The sequence below is a fragment of the Pantherophis guttatus genome, chromosome 4 (assembly GCF_059756535.1).
Source record: "Pantherophis guttatus breed Tessera chromosome 4, ASM5975653v1, whole genome shotgun sequence".
Classification (NCBI taxonomy): Eukaryota; Metazoa; Chordata; class Lepidosauria; order Squamata; family Colubridae; genus Pantherophis; species Pantherophis guttatus.
Genome location: NC_142066.1, coordinates 75,254,252 through 75,273,106, shown reverse-complemented (window position 1 = coordinate 75,273,106; position 18,855 = coordinate 75,254,252).

Genomic DNA, 18,855 nt, shown 5'->3' with positions numbered 1-18,855 from the left:
GTTTTGACAAAAGAGCAGAAAAAGTAATAAAGCAATTTTGTATGCTGCTTCTCACATTCTGTTCCATGCAGAAAATTATTGATGATTGGATTGGAGGCAATATGCACAAATACATTAAGTGAGTATGTAAATAACATTTTAAAAAACACAAGAAAACTTTTTCATCTTTTTCAACTTTTTCATCTTTATCCAGAAACAAAACAATGGTGCAAGGAAGCAAACAATAAACGCATACACTAAGGCTAAAGATATATTACCCAGGGGCTGCTTTTTCAGATTTTCTTTAACAAAAAGGAGGAACTCTTAGTCTATATTGGTTATGATTAGTGGTGGGATTCAAATAATTTAACGACTGGTTCTCTGCCCTAATGACCGGCTGAGTGGCCATATGACTGGGTAGGTGACCAATTTGATTGGTCTCACTGTAAGGCCCGGCCTCTCCTCCTCATTCAAGAAAGAAAAAACTCTTGAAACTTTAGCATTTCAAAAAGAAACCTTTTATTGAACAGGAGTGATAGCAAGACAAAAGAAAACAGACTCTGAGTTTCCCTCAGGCAATACAGTTAGGATAAAGGAATTAGAAACCCCTCCCTTCAGTCCGATGTGGATTCATCCAATCCGTAGGTGTGGAGATGTTATTGTAATGGCTGTCCTGAAAACATGATAAGCGAGTGATCTCAGGGTCATCTTCTGCCGGCTTTCAGAGTGATACAACCCACATGGCTCTCTCTCCCCTTACATTCCCCAAAAGGTGAGAAAATCTCAAGACACCTAGACGCCAGGATAAAGGTTATAAAATGGAAAGTTACACGTTATAAAGGAGTGAGGAAGAAAACAATAAACTAAGTAATACATCCATGCCCCCCCACTTCCCCAGAAGAATGGCAGCATCACAATAGGGATCTGTAGATAATGTTGTTAAAAGGATGGCCTGTGTGCTTAAAAGGAGTCACAGCTACAGCTGTCCTGATTGCAGAATACAGAAAATTATTCTTTGAGTCCCTCTCCATGTTTTCACACCCCATGCAGTTCAGACTCTATTAGGACAAAGGCTTCCTGTTTGGGCAACATTCAATAGGATTTCCAAATATGTGAGTATTATAGTAGAGTAAGAAAATGTTCAGTTATCCAGATGTCAACTTTTAAACCCTGCTATCCTTTTGCCATGGCCTGAAGAACATATACCCCATGATTGCTTAAATGTGTTAGTCATGGTCAAGAATTGATATGGTATGGGTCAGCAGGAGTCTTGGAATAGAAATAGGAACGTCAGAAATTACCCCTAATATATGGGCGGACCACAACCCTTTAGAAGTAAGGTGGAAAAATACACAGAGGAAGAAACAACAGAGATGGAGGTTAAATGCACAACTCTTGAGGGATAAAGAACGCTTAGAAAAATTGAAAGGAGAATTAAAACTTTTTTTCAGGGAAAATGAAAATCAAGAAACACCCCGCGTAATAGTATGGGACACGATGAAGGCCTATTTAAGAGGGTTGGCAATATCATATAGTGCACATAGAAATAAAGAAAAAAGGAAAGTTCAGAAGGACTATTTAAACTACTTAGGAGAGGGCGAAACAAAGGCACAACACGGTCCAAAGCTCCAGCGGCTGCCCTATCCCAGGCGGCCACCAGGTCTTCAGCCAGATCGTGAGCCAGAGCCTCAGGGAATGGCCCAAGCTCCATCTGGAACCTATCAGGATCCATCAGGCGCCTGGGGCGGAACCACCTAGTCGGTTCCGCCTCCCTGCGGATTCCCAATATGTTGGGAATGGAGAAAATATGTAGATATTTTCCAGGAGTGGAAAAATCAATACTTACCAATGGATTTGAAAATAATATATAAAATTAATGAGTGTGCGGAATCAGATAGATTAACTAGATTGATCAATGGTAAAAAAGATTCAGAATTTTATAACAGTTGGAAATTATGGTACGATTGGGTCCAGAAAAGGTGGGATAGAATAGATATATGATGATGTATATATATGATGGCAAGTATGTATGTATAAAGGAATGACTTTATATTTATGGACAATGTACTCACATTACACCATGGTGGCAGGATTGTATATTTCATTTGTGTATTGATGCATGGAATATATTAATAAAAATTATTTTTTAAAAAAGGGAGAGAATATGTAGATACAAGGACATTCTAGATGGCGGAGGAAATCTTAAATCCAATGACTCCTTTTGAGAACAAGGTATTAATATTGACTGGTGGCCATGCCTACAAATAAAGTCTAGATATCAAAAAGATAAGGAGGAATTCGGCATAGAAATAGGATCAAATGGATTTGACAAGATTTTGATGGGAACAGAGAAAAAAATGCTGGCCAAATTATACAATTATCTATTGGACTACAATAGGGCAGAAGAGACAATCAAAAATCAAATGATTGCATGGAAGAAGAATATTGGGCAAAGTATAAATTTGAATGATTGGGAAGATACCTGGAATAAGAATTATAAATTGACTAGAGCAGTGGCATACAAGGAGAATCAATATAAAATGCCATTGCTTCAGAGACGGCTCCCTTCACACATGTCTGTACAAGCAGCTGAACTAATGGCTCTCATAGAAGCATGCTATTTAGCTGAAGGCCAACAAGTTTCTGGGTCATCAAGTTTAGGTTTTCCATGCATCATTATAATCATTTCATTTAGTTCTGTTTTCAGTGATATACACATCCTTTTGATCATTTAAATTAGTTCCTGCGCCATTTTATTATTTTTGGGTTGTTGTTATTCCAATTTTAAGTTTTGTTATAATCTACCTTCTTTAATTGCCAAGGTCAATATCCTCCTTAAAAGTTCCCACTGCTCTTACCACTTTAAAAGTTTTTTTTTTCAAAATAAAAGTTCAATGTTGTAATGTTCTTTTTTCACCTGTAGATGTCCCTCTCCAATCCACAATTCCAATCAACAGCCTAAAAAAGTATCCATTTTATTTAAAATCCACGTTACCAATCCTTATCTTTTTCTTCTTAATTTTATATTTCCCCAAGTCAATTTAGGATCCAAATCCAAATTCCAAATCCAATTTTTAAAAAAATCTTCTATTACAGGACTTTAATTTTAAGTTTCCCTTTGTTCTTTCTTCAACAGCCAAAAAAAAAAAATCTTTTCAAATTCTTTCCAATCCTCTTCACACCTATTGTTATGTCCCTGTTAGGGGCGAACAGACTGAGGCAAGACAGGTTTATTTTGGTAACATGCATTTTAACAGGTTTGCTAGCATTGCGGCCAGCTAGGCTGCTCGGCTAATAGGAGCAGCAGCCGTAAGTACTTTGACAGCTCCTTATATACTCGTGCCTGAATTGAAACAGCCAATCGGAACGCGGCTGTGTCTGTAGACCGGAGTGGAGCCTGGATGCAGCATCCCTCCATCACTAGAGGGTGCACACATAGTCCTCGAGGTAGGTAGGCCTTCTCCTGACGCGTCCTGACCTCCGAAGGCCTTCTGATTCGTGTGGATTAGGTGGAAGCACCGAAGAAGTTCCTGAAGTGGTGTCAGTAGGTTCTTTGTTGGCTTGGGGAGGTGCCATCTCTGGAACAAAGTCCTCAGGTCCTGGTTAATTGTCCTCACCTCGAGTTGCGTCGCGGTCTTCAACTTCTGACTCCGGCTCGCTGGGCTCATCTGAAACCTTTTATCTGGTGGTTGTGCTTTATTATTTGAATCATTTAAGTCAATGTGTTGCCCTCTTAATTGGTCTATGTGTCTTCTCCACATTCTTCCATCCTCCAGGTTATTACATATGACCTGGGGCCTGTAACTTATGTCACTATCCTAGGGAGCTATAGTGGAGGGCCTGAGTAATTCCTTGCATAGACAGAGTCTCCTGATTTGAAGGCACCCCTGTGCGTGACTATGGTTTGTGCCTCTGCTGTTGTTTTGTCTACTGGAATTTGCTGATAAGCCTGTGTCAGGTCTAATTTAGCAAAGATTTTGCCTCAGCCTAATGAGTGAAGCAAATGTTGAACAACAGACACTGGGTAGGCGGAATTTTGGAGGGCTTTATTTAATGTGCACTTATAGTCAGCACATATTCCGACTGAGCTGTCTGGTTTTATTGGGGTGACAATGGGTGTCTCCCATTTGGAATAGTCTATAGGCTCAAGGACACCTTGAGAAATCAATTTGTCTAGGGTGGTGTCTAATTTAATATTTAAATTTATATACCGCCCTTCTCCCGAAGGACTCAGGGCGGTGAACAGTCAGAAGTAAAAAACATCAAATACAAAATATAAAAACAATTTAAAAATGAATTAAACAATTTGGCCTGACAGTTAAAATCCCCCATTAAAAATCCAAATTAAAATACACAATTGGAGAGATTAGGCCAGCCTGACTTGATGAAATAAAAAGGTTTTGAGGGCCCGACGGAAAGTACGTAAGTCTGGAATCATCCGTATCTCCGGGGGGAGCTCGTTCCAGAGGGCAGGTGCTCCCACAGAAAAAGCTCTCCCCCTGGGGGCCGCCAGTTGGCATTGTTTGGCTGACGGCACCCAGAGGAGTTCCTGTCTGTGGGAGCATACTGGCTGGTGGGAGGCTCTCAGTGGCAGAAAGCGGTCCCGTAAATATCCCGGCCCTAAGCCATGGAGCGCTCTAAAGGTGGTTACCAACACCTTGAATCGCACCCTGAGGACCACCAGGAACCAGTGCAGCTCATGCAGGAGAGGTGTTACATGGGAGCGCCATGACGCAAAAGGCAATTTCCTGGGTTTAAGTCTGATAGGAGCTATTTGGGGATCTAAATTAAATGAACTTACTCAGTACTTACTGAGGCTTTTGGTGAAGACATTGCTGAACTCGTGTATGAGATTGGTAAGAAGGGGCTCTTGTATTTGATGTATGCCTGAAATAGGGGGGGCCCAGGGAATGAAATCACTCCAGGTCTAAGAGACTGGGGCGTTCTTCTTCCACAATAATGGTGGGAAGGAATCCTGAAAAACTTCCATATTGAACATGGAAGGGGCAAGTCCCTAGAATGGGTATAATTTTGCCCTGATAGTCTCTTAATTTAGTGTCTATGGCTTTAATGTTATTTTTGGAAAAATGAGGAACTAGTCTTTTAACTGTAGGCCAGGACATCAGGGACATGGGGGACCTGTGTCCACCTTCATTTTATATGGGGATCCTTCAAATTGGATGGTGACAAAATTTTTCTTTTTCCTGTTCCCAATTGCATTTCCAATTATATTCTCAGGGAGATAGCTATCATTGTTTACAGTGTAGCAGTCCTCACCCTTGTTGAAATTTTTGAATTGTGATTTTTTAAATTTGGTTGGCCTCTCAAAATGTTTTGAAGTTGGTTGTGTAGCTCTGCACACCTTATCTAAATGGCCCTTTCTACCACACCTCAGACAGTCTGCGTTCCGAAATTTGCAGATAGCTCTCATGTGTTGTCCTCCACAGCTCAGGCAGGACATATGGCTTGTTGTTTTTTCCTTGTTGTCTTTCCGGTCTCTGGATTGGCTGAGGTGATTTACATCTCCCCCCTCTTCTTCCACTGTGTCCCTCTCTGTGTCAGTTGCCTCAGAAGGCACAGCCTCCGTTTTGGCGGGAAATTTAGCAATAGTCTTTTGGATATCTGAGGAAGATTTGTTGGACAGCTCAGCAGCTCTTGCCTCATCCAGAGCCAATTGGAGAGGGAGTACTGTTTTTGTCAGCAGGTGGCACTGTAGTTTTAAATCTCTGATGCCACATACTATTCTGTCTCTTAATGAATTCTCCAGATGTTCGAACTCACAGTAAAGACCAGTAGCTCTGAGGGCAGCAATGTACTGATTAATGGTTTCCCCCTCTTTTTGGTCCCTATGATAGAATGTGTGCTTCCTTGCTATAAAGGAAGGTGCTGGAGAATAGCGATTCCTCAAGTTTTTTAGGATGACATCTCAAATTACACTGTGTGTAATTTCTGAGGTGCCAATTTTTTTTTTGCAATTTCAAACACCTCATCTCCACAGTATGATAGAAAATATGCTTTTTTCCTATCATTGGAGATGCCTCCATAGTCATTAGACAGTAAGAAGCACTCAAATTTCTCCAAGTATGTACCCCAGGATTGTTTCTCTGGGTTAAAGGCAGTGAAAACAGGCAAGGCTTTCTTTTTCTACAGTCGGGGGGCTCAGTGCTTGATCAGGAAACTTCAGATGACTTTTTTGTCGCGTTTTGCGCTTCAGCTCTTTAGTAGTGACTTCAGCATAGTGACTTCCTTTGCTCTTGTCTGTACCTCAGGTCAGTCGGGATAATTATCCCACCTTCCATCGCCAGCTGTTATGTCCCAACTGTCCAGACTGAGGCAAGACAGGTTGAGGTAAAAGCTAACAGGTTTATTTCGCTAACATGCGTTTTAACAAGTTTGCTAGCATTGAGGCCAGCTAGGCTGTTCAGCTAACAGGAGCAGCAGCTGTAAGTATTTTGACAGTTCCTTATATATTCGTGCCTGAATTGAAACAGCCAATCAGAGCGCGGCTGCGTCTGTAGACCGGAGTGGAGCCTGGATGTAGCACCTATTATAGGTTGATTTTTTTCTTATTTTTTTAATTATCTCCACAAATTTTAATCCAAAAATCAAGTTTTATTTCAGGCTTTGCCACTTTAAACTTCTGCTTTATTCTTCTTCCTTCATTTCCCCCACGCCCATTAGCTGCTGTTATTTCGCTGGGGCACCTTTTAACAATTTAAAAATATTTCTTTTTTGCCTATGAGCTGGCAGTCACTCACCTGGCATCAGTACTCTGTTAAAATCACCGCTCCTGCTCAAAACTTGGTCTGGTTGTCCCAGGTTTATCACAGCCACAATGGCTGCCACCCCCACCGCCAAGTCGAAGAGTTTCCTCCAACCTCCGAGGAACTTGCCTGTTCCTCTTGGTTGTCCAAGGTGCCTCTCCTTCTTCTCTGTCCCTACAGGACAGATCTGGTCCGAAGATCCCTCGACAGCGGTTTGTCAGCCTGGGATTTTGCTAGGCTCATCAGAGCCCGCTATTCCCCATCTGTCTCACTGCAACACTTCCGGTCAAATCAGCCGATATGACTTTTTAGCTGCACATATCAATGCCACCTTGTGGAAAGCTCAAAGCTATGTAGGAGCTGATGGAAAAGCTTTAAAGATGAAACCCCTTCTAGAGGATTTGATGGAAGCTATCCACCTATTAGCACCTATGGAAGCTATTGCAAAGCTATTGCAATCGTCCATTGCTGTGGACATCAAACTGATCCTGGTCTAGTGTCTAGCAGCAATAAGGCAGCAGATTATTTGGCTAAACTGGCTGCCATGGGCCCAAAGACCACAACCTGTGTAATTGCATTAATTCCAGTAGAAGCTATTGAATATCTTCCTCTTTTGTATGATGGTAGAGACAAGTTAGAAACAGATAGCCAGTGGAAAGATGGCTGGTGGATCGTAAAGGACAAAGTACAACTGCCTAGGTAGTTAATTTGGCCAATAGTGAGACGAGTTCACCAGGCCACTCATGCAGGTCCAAGAGTAACGAAGAGATGGTTAGAAAGGAGATACAGGATTGAAAATATGAGAAGGTTGTGTAAGGTAGTAATGTATCAGTGTGAGATATAGATGTCAGTGTCAGAAGAATAATTCCATAGGAGGAGCCAAAATCCCACAAGGACATATTAGAATATCCTTCTATCCAGGAGAAGCATGGCAAGTTGATTTCACAGAAATGCCTAAGAAAGGGGCTAAGAACAATCTTTTGGTCTTAGTCGATATGTTCACCCAAACAGCTAAAGAAGTTGTTAAGATCATGATAGAAATAGTTATCCATAGATTTGGAATACCAATAAGTATAGAATCTGACAATGGTAGACATTTTATATCCCAAGTAGTTCAGGGAGTGAGTAAATACTTAGGGATTAATTGGAATCTTCATTCCAGTTACCAAGCCCAAGTTTCGGCTGTCACAGAACGTCTTCATCGAACATTAAAGACCCATTTGCCTTGGTCACAGGTCTTGCCATTTCTTTAACCAGAATCAGGGCATTAACTCGACGACAGTGTAAACTGTCACCCTTTGAAATACTATATGGTAGACCTTTCTCATTCCAGTGAATATCAAGAGATGAAGGAGAGACAAATATAACACAACCTGGGCAGAAACTGGCCCAGGTTCTATCTCGTATTTCTCAACAGGTGCAAGATGTCTTGCCATCAGTAACAACAGTGCCACTGTATGTCCAACCTGGAAAGCGGATTCGAGTAAAGGAATTCTTCCCAAGTGCAATCAATGCCAAGTGGTCCAACACTTGGCAGGTTCTTCTCAACACACCCACGACGGCTAAAGTTGAAGACATCAAAGCTTGGGTCCACATTTCCAGAATAAAGAAGATTCCACCACCCTAGTGGGAGTGTCAACTCATCACTGATCTGAAGCCACATTTGCAACGAACCCCAGCTTCACCTGCAGACCTTTTTGATGACCTGGAGTCCTGTCTACTTACTGTTCGCTTTTTTAGCAATTTGCTTTTTGCTTTGGATTATTGCTGCCTGATGAAATTGCTGCATTTCAAAAAGAAAGCTGTGTGTGATTAAAGCCACAGTAAATTTCACTACCCTCCTACTAGACTAGGTGCTTGACTATTTGATGTGTCCACTGCCTCCTCCAGCTCATGTTATTCCTTTTCCACAGGAGGTATTGCCAACTCTGTTTACCATTCAGATTACACCTGTCAGGAAATAAAATCCACCCACACACATGACCAGATATAATATGCCACCTGTTCCAAAGGTAGCCTAGTGGTGTGTCACTCTCCACAGGGAGTAAGATTTACCACTAAGGGAAGGGTGTATGCATTTGTGGGGGGAAATAATCATTATGCTCAACAGTTGGTTTATAACCACACTATACTTGGCAAAGCCCAGAAATGACTGTTTGTTTTGATGCTTGTAACCCTTAACTTGCTGGCTAAAACTAATACTCAAATGAGGACTGCTATATACCAAAATAGATTGACTCTAGATTACCTACTAGCTAAAGAAGGAGGAGTCTGTGGAAAATTTAATCTAACTAATTGCTGTATCCAGATATGTGATAATGGAAAAGCAATTGAAGAAATCACAGACCGTATGAGGAAGCTTGCCCACATTCCTGTTCAAACCTGGGATGGAATCTTGGATACCTCTGGATGGTTTGAAGGAATGTTTGGAGATTGGAAGAGAATTGTATTCCTCATAGCTCTGGCCTTTAGAGGATTGATGATATTACCTTGTTTGATACCTATAATAAGATCAGTTGTTACTAGCACAGTTTCTGGAATAACAGTTGTGGCTTTGGGAAGACAGGACAAGCCTGCCAAGCAATAGTCACCATTGTTCCAGCAATAGGAAGAATCCTATTGCCTTAAAAAGGGAGGAATGAAAGGATCAGAGCATGTATGGAGTGTACCTAACTCAACTTTTGATATTCCTTGATGCTGAGAAAAGCTCCATTGTGACCTAATGCTCTATTTGCATAGATAAAGCCTCCAGGCTGCTAAGTAGCCTAGCTAAAGTAACTTGTTGTGAAATGCAAAATGTGAATTTTGCATGTTAGCTATAACATAATGTGAGATAGCATCCCCTAACAAAGCTCTGGACTATATGCTAGAAAATGTATTCTTTCCCCCTTTCTGAGGTCTATTGTTTTCAGAGTGCTGAGAAAATCATGAGGTTTGCATGAACCATGGATATGAAATAATGTTTCTATAGCAATAACAATCTATGCAAGCAATATGTGTAGACTATAAAAAGAAAAAAGTTTTAGTTAGCGCATGCACCTGCTTTTCTCTCTGCTTTGCTGTTTAAGGTGGGAGATTAAAGGTCGCCCAATTTTGCTTTTGATCAAAAATAAAACTGATCATTAGTTGCCTCGTATTCAGAGTTTCGTTGGATTTGTCACATTTTGAGCTGCATTCAAAAACTTTACAGTTTCTTTCTATTGTCTTTTCTTTCTCTGTTTAGTTTTTACTATAGTAATTTATAATTTTAAAATTATTAATAAGATTATCTTAAAATAATTCAGCTTTCCTTTCCCAAGTTACTTTCTATAGAAGTGAATTTCACATAATTCTTAGCCCCAGCTGGGCTCCTTCCAGATGTTTGTATCTGATCTCCCATCAGTCTGGGTGAACACAAGGTAGAAAAAGATGATAATGATGTCAGATGGTGCATTATATTACCCATGCTCTTCCTCTTCAGATGTCATCTTTCCATTCCTTAATTAACCTTTTCTTTAAATGTCATCATTTTATTACATAATTATTTCCAATAGTGACTGAAATTTCAGGAAGTACATGAGCAAGCCCTAAATGATTCAGAGGGAGGCCCACTCCCTCTCCTTGCGAGGAGACCCAGCTTTGTAACCAAAGCATCCTCAGTGAAGGATGGGAGACCACCAGGAGAGGTCAGGAAGGGGGAGACAAGGGGATGGAAAAAGGCAGCAGGGCTGCTGGTGGCCAAGTGCTAAGGTAGGATTTACCTCAGACCCTCTCTCTCATTATAATCTCCTTCCTTCCTTTTTCTTCTTTTTCCTTCCCTCTTCATTCTCCTTTCTTTCTTCTTCCTTCCCCTCTTTCCTTCTTTTTCCTTCCTTGTTCTCCTCCCCTCTTTCCTTCTTTTTCCTTCCTTGTTCTCCTCCCCTCTTTCCTTCTTTTTGTCTTTTCTGTCCCTTCTTGGATGCTTACATGCAGAAGGGGAAACATTTCTCGATGCCTCCTTGCCTTGTGATCAAATGCCACTTTTGCTAGTAGTTAGTGGCCACTTATAAGACTGAGAACAAACCAGGCTTAATTTATCCCATGCTTGCATTTCATATGGGGCATCCACAGACAACAGTTCAGCAAAACTGTCAAAATGATGGCTCTGATAGTTGATCAGAGCTCCTCTGTTTTTTATGTGCAACAGCTTTAGTGTTTAAGAACAGAAGTAAGTTAGTTACTTTTCTATTAATACATAATCCTTAAAAAGGCTCTCCTGTAGGGACGCTGCCGTGGGAGGATCCCTAATTCAGACTGGAAATATAGCAAAAGAAAATATTTTTCCCCACTTGCTTTATCCTGTTTTCCCCACTGGAAATAGATGTTTGCTACACACAAGGAGGGGGTACTTTCCTAAGAGCTCACAATTCAAGAATACCAATGTGCCCATGAGATATCTCAGGGTGTGTAAAGCCATGGGGGAGGGAGAGTGATAGAACAGGTCCTCAAGGCCTCCCATCCCACTAAGATACCTCATGCTTCTCTCTCCCTTCCTGCCACAAGGACTTACTTACCTTGCAAACATCTGTCTCTTCTCTGATGCTGTTTCTTTACCTTTGAAGAAGGGGGAGGAGAGGAGAATTGGCTTGGAAATGCTTTTTGTGCCAAGAATGGATGCTCCTGGGTGCTATAATATCGTGTAGGTTCAGGCACCCATCCTCTTTTGCAGAGTCAGGGACCCAGACACTTTCATTCTCGGTGCAAAAAGTGTTTGCCGGTCTCCTGCTCTTCCCCCCAAACTACTTTCTACTTAATGACACCTCATTGTCCCATGGAGAACTCTTGCATGCAAATGGGGCATTTGGAGCGATCTTTGAAGGCAAACCCGCTGCTGCACCTCTGCTTTCATCAGCTTGACGCAGTCAGGGCACTCAAGTTGGCCACTGCCACCACAGCGAGACACACACACACACACACACACACACAGAGCGAGCAAGAGAGCTCTCCAACCTCTCTCTTTCTGTGTATCTGTGTGTGTGTTTGTGTATGAGAGCAAGCGAGTGAATGATCTGTGCCTGAGCCGAGGCACCCCAAGCTGTAGACAGCAGTGAGGGTGAAAGGAACCACCATGATTCTCCTCTACCCAACCAGCCAGCCCTACTCCCTGCCTGACCAGCCAGCTAATGTAAAGTAGCCCTGGTGCGCTGCTCACTTGTGTGTGCCAGCCTTACTGTTTGAAGGCTGAACAAAGCCTTCAACTGAGTGAGGAAGCACTGTGGGATCAGCCCCTTCACAGGCACATCCAGCCCACTGTGTTGTGATGATGGATCTAGCCCAATAACTCACAGACAAATTCTCTTTCTGAATTAAATTCCTTTATTACAGGCCTAGACGAATCCTAGACCTTGTGGAGCCAGAGGTCACTGACCTTGGACCTTTCTCTTTCAGGTACACATCTGGAACAACCAGAATACCTCGTGGTGAGAACTATTATACCCAGGAGGAGGGGCCAGGAGGTAAGGAGTGGCTATGGGAGTGATGGGATATGTGGTTAGTTAACCCCTACAGAGCTGTGTGTCCAGGGTGGCAATACAGTTAGGTATTTACCATAACAAAACCCCCTCTAAATGTCTAACTGGGTACAGATATACAATGGTTATATACATGTATATGGGTAGGTTACATATAAACACATATTTTTGACATGAGGTATGCATGCTGTTTGTGTGGTAAGGGCTTTGTGAGTATGTCTGCAGTTTGCTCCTCAGTATCGGTCTTAATGAAACCTATCTCTGAGAACTGCCTGACGTGTTTGCATTTTATGTCAATGTGCCTTGACCGCTGACCTACAGCATCGGCTCTTGAGATTTCTATTGCTGCTTTGTTATCTTCGTGAATAATTATTGGGTATGAAGATTCAGTCCAAATACTGTTGAGCAGGTCATCGAACCATACCAGGTTGTTTGCGGCCTTGGATAGGCAAACGAATTCCGCTTCAGTGGTTAAGGTGGCTACCAGTTTCTGCTTCCCTGTATACCAATGAATGGGGCAGTTGTTAAGCAGCAGTACATAGCCGGAAGTACTTTTCCTGCTTTTTATGTCCCCAGCCCAATCAGCATCAGCGTAACAAGTCAGTTTTGGTCTTTTGGATATTTCTGGTTCGAGGCAGAGCTGGGCATTTATGCTGAATTTTAGGTACCTGAGCAATCTTTTGATGGTGCTCCAGTGGGATATGGTAGGTTTGCTTACGTGCCTGGACAGTAAGTTGATGGCTAAGGCGATGTCAGGCCTGGTCCAATTGGCTATATACAGTAGTGACCCTATTGTGGATCTGTACAGCTAATTGTCAGTGAAGGGTTTTGATTCATCGTACATGCTCTTCAGGAACTCTGGCTGCATGGGAGTTTCACTGGGTTTTGTCTCAGACATGTTACACTTTGATAGTAACTCGATGATCTTTTCTTTCTGGGAAAGTCGGAACCCTTTGTCAGTTTTTATCACGTGAACTCCTAGATACTTATCGATTTTGCCTAGCGATTTCAAGGAGAAGTGGCTTCCCAGTTCAGTGGCGAATTTGTCACATCTGTCCTTATGTTTGCCTATGTACAAAATATCGTCCACATAAATGAGTACTCCTTCGAATGAGTTATTTTCCTTCTTTGTAAAAAGGCATTTGTCGGCTGAGGTGGCTTCAAAACCCATGGATCTGAGGGCCTTGGCTAGGCAATCATACCACCTTTTGCCCAAAAGCCTCCATATAGGCTTTTGTTCAGCAGCCAAGTCTTGTTCTCTCCTTCGTTATATCCGGGTGGTGCTTTGACGTATATCTCTTTATCCAATTCAGCGTGAAGGTATGCAGTCTGTACATCGAATTGGAATACTTCAAGCCCCAGGATGGTGGCCACCACCAGGGCACTTTTGCCCCTTCTCGGCCCTGATAGTAGGCGAGTAGGTGTTGGTGTAATCTTCGGGGTATCCCTGTGCAACCAGTCTCGCCTTGTACAGAGCCTTGTTGTCCTCTAGTGTCTTGAACCTGAACACCCATTTGGTTCCAATCGGTTTTTTGTTCTCTGGAACTTGAGCGGGCGAATACACTTGCAGGTTTCTGAGGCTCTTCATCTCCCTCTCCGTGGCTGATATCCATTTCTCTCTCTCTTCCTGGGGTAGGCCAAGTATGTCCTCATATGAATTGGGTGTGATGTGGTTGTTATGGATGGTCATGACGTAATCTTCCAGTCTCTTTGGTAGTTTGTTCCTGTTCTCTCTGATTGGTCTACTGGAGGTCTACTTATTTTTAAAAGCATTTTTCAGCCAAAAAAATGCTTTTAAAAGTTAAAAAAAAGCCTCTGATGATCATGCGGCTCAGCTGGGATCGTCAGAGGCTTTTAAAAGCATTTTTTTACAACCTCTTTGGCAGAAGAGGTTGTAGAAAAAATTGTTTTAAAAGTAAAAAAAAAAAAGTTGGCCACGTCCACCCAGTCACATTCCCTCCACCGAGCCATGCCCACAGAACCGGTAGTAACAAATTTTACATTTCACCACTGGTCTAATTGATATTATTTAGTTACTGAACAGTAGCCAACTATTGTTCTTACTATACCTTTCCTACTTATGAAAATAATGCTAGTCCTTCCTTTTCACATCCTGAGTAGTAAACAGTGTGACCCTCTAAATGCATATCTAATTCCTGTCCATCTCAATTTATTGATGCCTAAGACATCAGTTTATAATTATTTCATTTTATTTTTATTACATCTTACACATTCATGCTTCTTATATTAAATATGTCTATCTTTATAAATCTATCTTTGCAATGTCAGATTTTCTTTTGCTGTAAGGCAACCCCAGGAACTAAACATCCCAAAGCTTTAATCTAATTACTGTGATCACAATTAGTACTCAAAAGGTCCTCAATTGTTCTTTTTTTTTTTATTGAAAAAGTTTTTCAAATACAAATTCCCCCCCTTTTCTTCATATCTAAACATAATATCCCTTTTCTTAAACTAAACAATCAATAAACTAACCTGTCTCCACCCACTTTCCTACAAGACTATCATAAATAGTTCGTAATATCTTTATTCTTCTGCCCACACCACTAAAAAATATTCCCTTATGTAAATAAAATCCTCTTTAAAAAGACTAAGCTTGTAATCCATATGATATCTTCTGTAATGTCTTTCAGCTGGATTGTAAACTCCATCACCCATGTTAGGGTAACATCACATCCTAATTCCAACAGTATGTTCGGTGTCTTCAATTACCATCTGCCCACATCAATAGCAAATATCTTCATTAAAAAAAAAAAAAAAACAACCACCACCCGAGTGACTTTATATTTGTATTCCATATAGTGTCTGTAGAGGTGTCTTTTATCCAAATTATTAATTCCAACCACCGTAATAGGGTAATAGCCAGATCATCTGCGTGCCCCAATTCCATAACTCTCTCGCATTGTAGCTCAGCATAAACGTAGTATATTTATCAAAGAGTCCAAAAAAAAAAAAAAGATAGTTCCAATCATTTCAGTTTAAGGCCCTTTTCACATCCCAAAAGTACAGCACTGCAGAAGTCTGTCACTCTCCTCAGGATAATATAAACCAATACTTCGCCTCAACTATCTTTTCATGTATTCAATCATCTCTTAAATAACTGGCATTACACTGTTGTTTGGTTTAAAAGTTTTTGTTTTTGTGTGACCTGCTTCTTCTTTTCTTGACTTTTTGTGGGTTAGATCTCCATCCTGATTTCCTTTCTATAAATTGTATATCAACTGTTTGGTTTTCATGCTGATCTATAACTTGATCTTGTTGGTTTTGCTTTTGTGGCTTAAATCTCCATTCTGGTTCTATGAGTTTTATATCAACTGATTGATTTCCCTGCTGGTCTGTAACTTGATAAGTCATCACTTTAGAATCCAGAGCCGCCTCTCTTGTATTTATAAATAGTCCAGCTGAGACCTCTGAAGGAGAATCCAGAAGCGGCTCATCTACAGGGACCTCTGTAACTTGTTGTTTTTCTATTACTTCCACCTCCTTTTGCTTATCTTGAATTTCTATCTCTTGTTGATTTTGCTTTTGGAGAACCTTGTAGTAAAATTCTTCCGCTTTTTCAATAGTATTTAGCTGATACCTTTCTCCTTGATATCTCAATATTATACCAACTGGAAGGTCCCACCTGAATGAGATATTTTGTTTCTTAAGCTCAGTCACCAAAAATCCAAATTTCTTTCTATCTTTTAGAATCTTAGGCGGCAACTCTTTATATATCCAGATCTTTCTTCCATACAATTGTAGAGTAGAATTAAAAGATTTTTGCACAATATCATTTCTTATTTCTTTGTCTGTGAAGTAAATCACCACATCTCTAGGCAATTGCCTTTGCTTTGCAATCCAAGAATTTACTCTATAAGCCTTGTCAATCTTACAAGATACCTCCTCAGGATGAACCTTTAAAATCCCGGCCAGAATTTGAGCAGATATTTTTCTTAAATCATCTCTATTATTTTCTTGTAACCCTCTCATTCTAACTGCAAATTCCGTGAGCCTGTATTACATCATTGTAATTTCTTTTTCAATCCCTTGCTTTATATCTTCTGCATTGTAAGTCTCGTGAGCAGCTTCCTTTTTAGACTTTACTTCTAAACTATTGTCTTGAATATTTGTCAAATCATTTTCAATTATTTGTATTTTATTGTCCAAATTATTAATCTTATCATCAACTTCCTCCATTTTGGACTCTAATAACTTGATATTTGTATCCACCTTTATAACAATTTCTGAAAAAGCATTAGTCACTGTTACAATCTTTCGTTGCAAATTATCATACTTTAGTTGTATCATTTCTTTAATTTCTTGCCTAAATTTTTCAAGTTTCTGGTTCACAGTCTCGTGATATCTTGCCATTTCCTCCTGGACAAATTCTTTTAAATTAAATTCATTCTGCTGAGTCTGTAAGCTCAGAACTTTTTCACATAATTGTAAATGGGGGAACACCCCCCCCCACTGCTTGTTTGTCAGGCTTTATTAGTTTTAACACCATCCTGCCACACAAACTCTTTTTAAAGAAAGAAAACTTTTCCCCAAGCAAGATCAAGTACAAATCTCCAAGAGAAAAGAAACTTAAAATAGATATTTTTCTTCCAGATTCTAGCCAGCACTGTTTATTCCGCTACTTTGTAGCTTGTTACGGAAGGACTTTCACTTTCGGCTTTCTTCTTCTTCTCAAGCCTCAGCAGTTGCCATTTTAAACTTTTTTTTCCTTCACTCTAAAATGCTTGTAAAATCATTAAAAATACTTGCAATTTGGGGTCCCAAGTCCAAATCTCGTCCTTTTTAATTAGTCCATCTGTTAATTTCGTTGATTGGTCCGGTTCCAGCGCCTAGCTCTGCAAAAAGGCAGAGTTCTCCCAAAGCCCGGAGCAGCGGCGAGCAGAAATAGGGAGCCACAACCTGCTTGTCCCCAAGAGTAAAAAAAAAAACTCTGGGGACTTCGCAGAGGGCTCTACCTGCCCTCGCCTGCTCTGTCTCACATTTCCTTCAGGAAATGGAGTTTTTCGAGCCGACTTTCAGATGTAAAGGCGGCTCTTTACAGGCAACGGGGCTGGCGGTCTCAGAGGACCGTCTGGTGGCGATGGAAGCCAGATCGGAAGCCTCCTCTCAATTGTTCTTCAGTAGTGTATTGAGTGCCATATGACCTGAGAGGCCCATCAATTGGTGTTATAGTTTCTATAAATAGAGGACAAGTAGGCAGTGCAACTGTGAATTCAAGAGTAAGATGCCTTTCATCTTTACTAAAGAAGGAAGGAGATTTCAGTGCTATATTTGCTTTTAGATTTCTCTGTTACTTATCTTAAACTAGCGATATATGTTCTTTAGGCTTAAGCCTCTAAGAACAAATAAGCCAAAAAATTAACTGCCTCCCTCCCAAAAAAAAAAAAAAAAAAAAAAAGGTAAATTAAAAAAAAACTGAATGTAATTATTGTCTGACTAAATGGAAATTTTATGCTTAATAAAGTTGCCCAACATAATTGCAGAAGACCCAGTTTGGTATTGTGATTTAAAGTATTATACTAGAAACACTGTGAACTCCTGCAGGTGAATTCAACTGGGTGATTCTGGGCTGGTGATTCTTTTTCTAACCCTAGGAAGGAATCTTACCCAGGAAACTGCCTGGAGTCAAGCATGATTTGAAGGCACCAAATAGGGTTATTGGTTTTTTTCAAATTGTCTGAGTAAATTACATTACTCATATTGCATATTGCATTAAATTCTTAAGATAAAAAATAAAAATAAAAAGTGAATGGTTCACTATTAAGCATCTGGATTTATCTCTACTTTAAGACTAATCTTAAAGACAAAATAAAACAAATGCTAAATGGGGATACCTGCTTTATTCCTATTCCCCTTGAAGCTTTCTCACATTTTGACCTGGTTAATTATTATGTAGTCCTTTTTTCCAAGTCTTGATGATTCCCAGCTGTGCTACACTGCTGTTCTCATCATCTCCAAACTGCATATCTATTGGTTTGTGGGGAATGTTCAGTAATTTGAGAGCACTGAGATGCTCTCCCACCCCCACAGACATCCCCAGCATCCCTCCCTAGGAGGCAGGCCCAGTGGTTCTCTGACTCAGAGTCTGAGCAGATTTATTAAAACCTGCCATCATTATTTACTGCAAATTGTGTAACTCTGCATTATGACATATTTTGAGATAAAGCAGCTTTCGTTTTATTTAGAAGGAAGACAAGTTTAACAGTTTGGCCAAGTTGCTAAGGACACTAAAGTAATTCGTTATTTAGTGGAAAAGATTAACCAAAGCAAAATTTCAACCTGTGAAAAAAGGCACTCATATAACAGGAGTGAGGCTGTCTTCTTTTAGGAAGCTTACTTTATTCTTCCAATTATATTGTCTAATGTAGATGTTCTATATATACCAGGGGTGGGTTCTACTTACCTTTACTACCGGTTCGTAATGGGGCCACGTGCTTGCACTTGCTTTGCTCTGTGCATGCGCGCGTGCGCGCTCTTCTGCAGTATGATGATGTCGGAGTCTGTGGGCAGAGCCTCCCACCGGTTTTACTACCAGTTCTATAGAACTGGTGCAAACTGGGGGCAACTCACCACTGATATATACCATCAAAAAAGCCTTCCCTTAG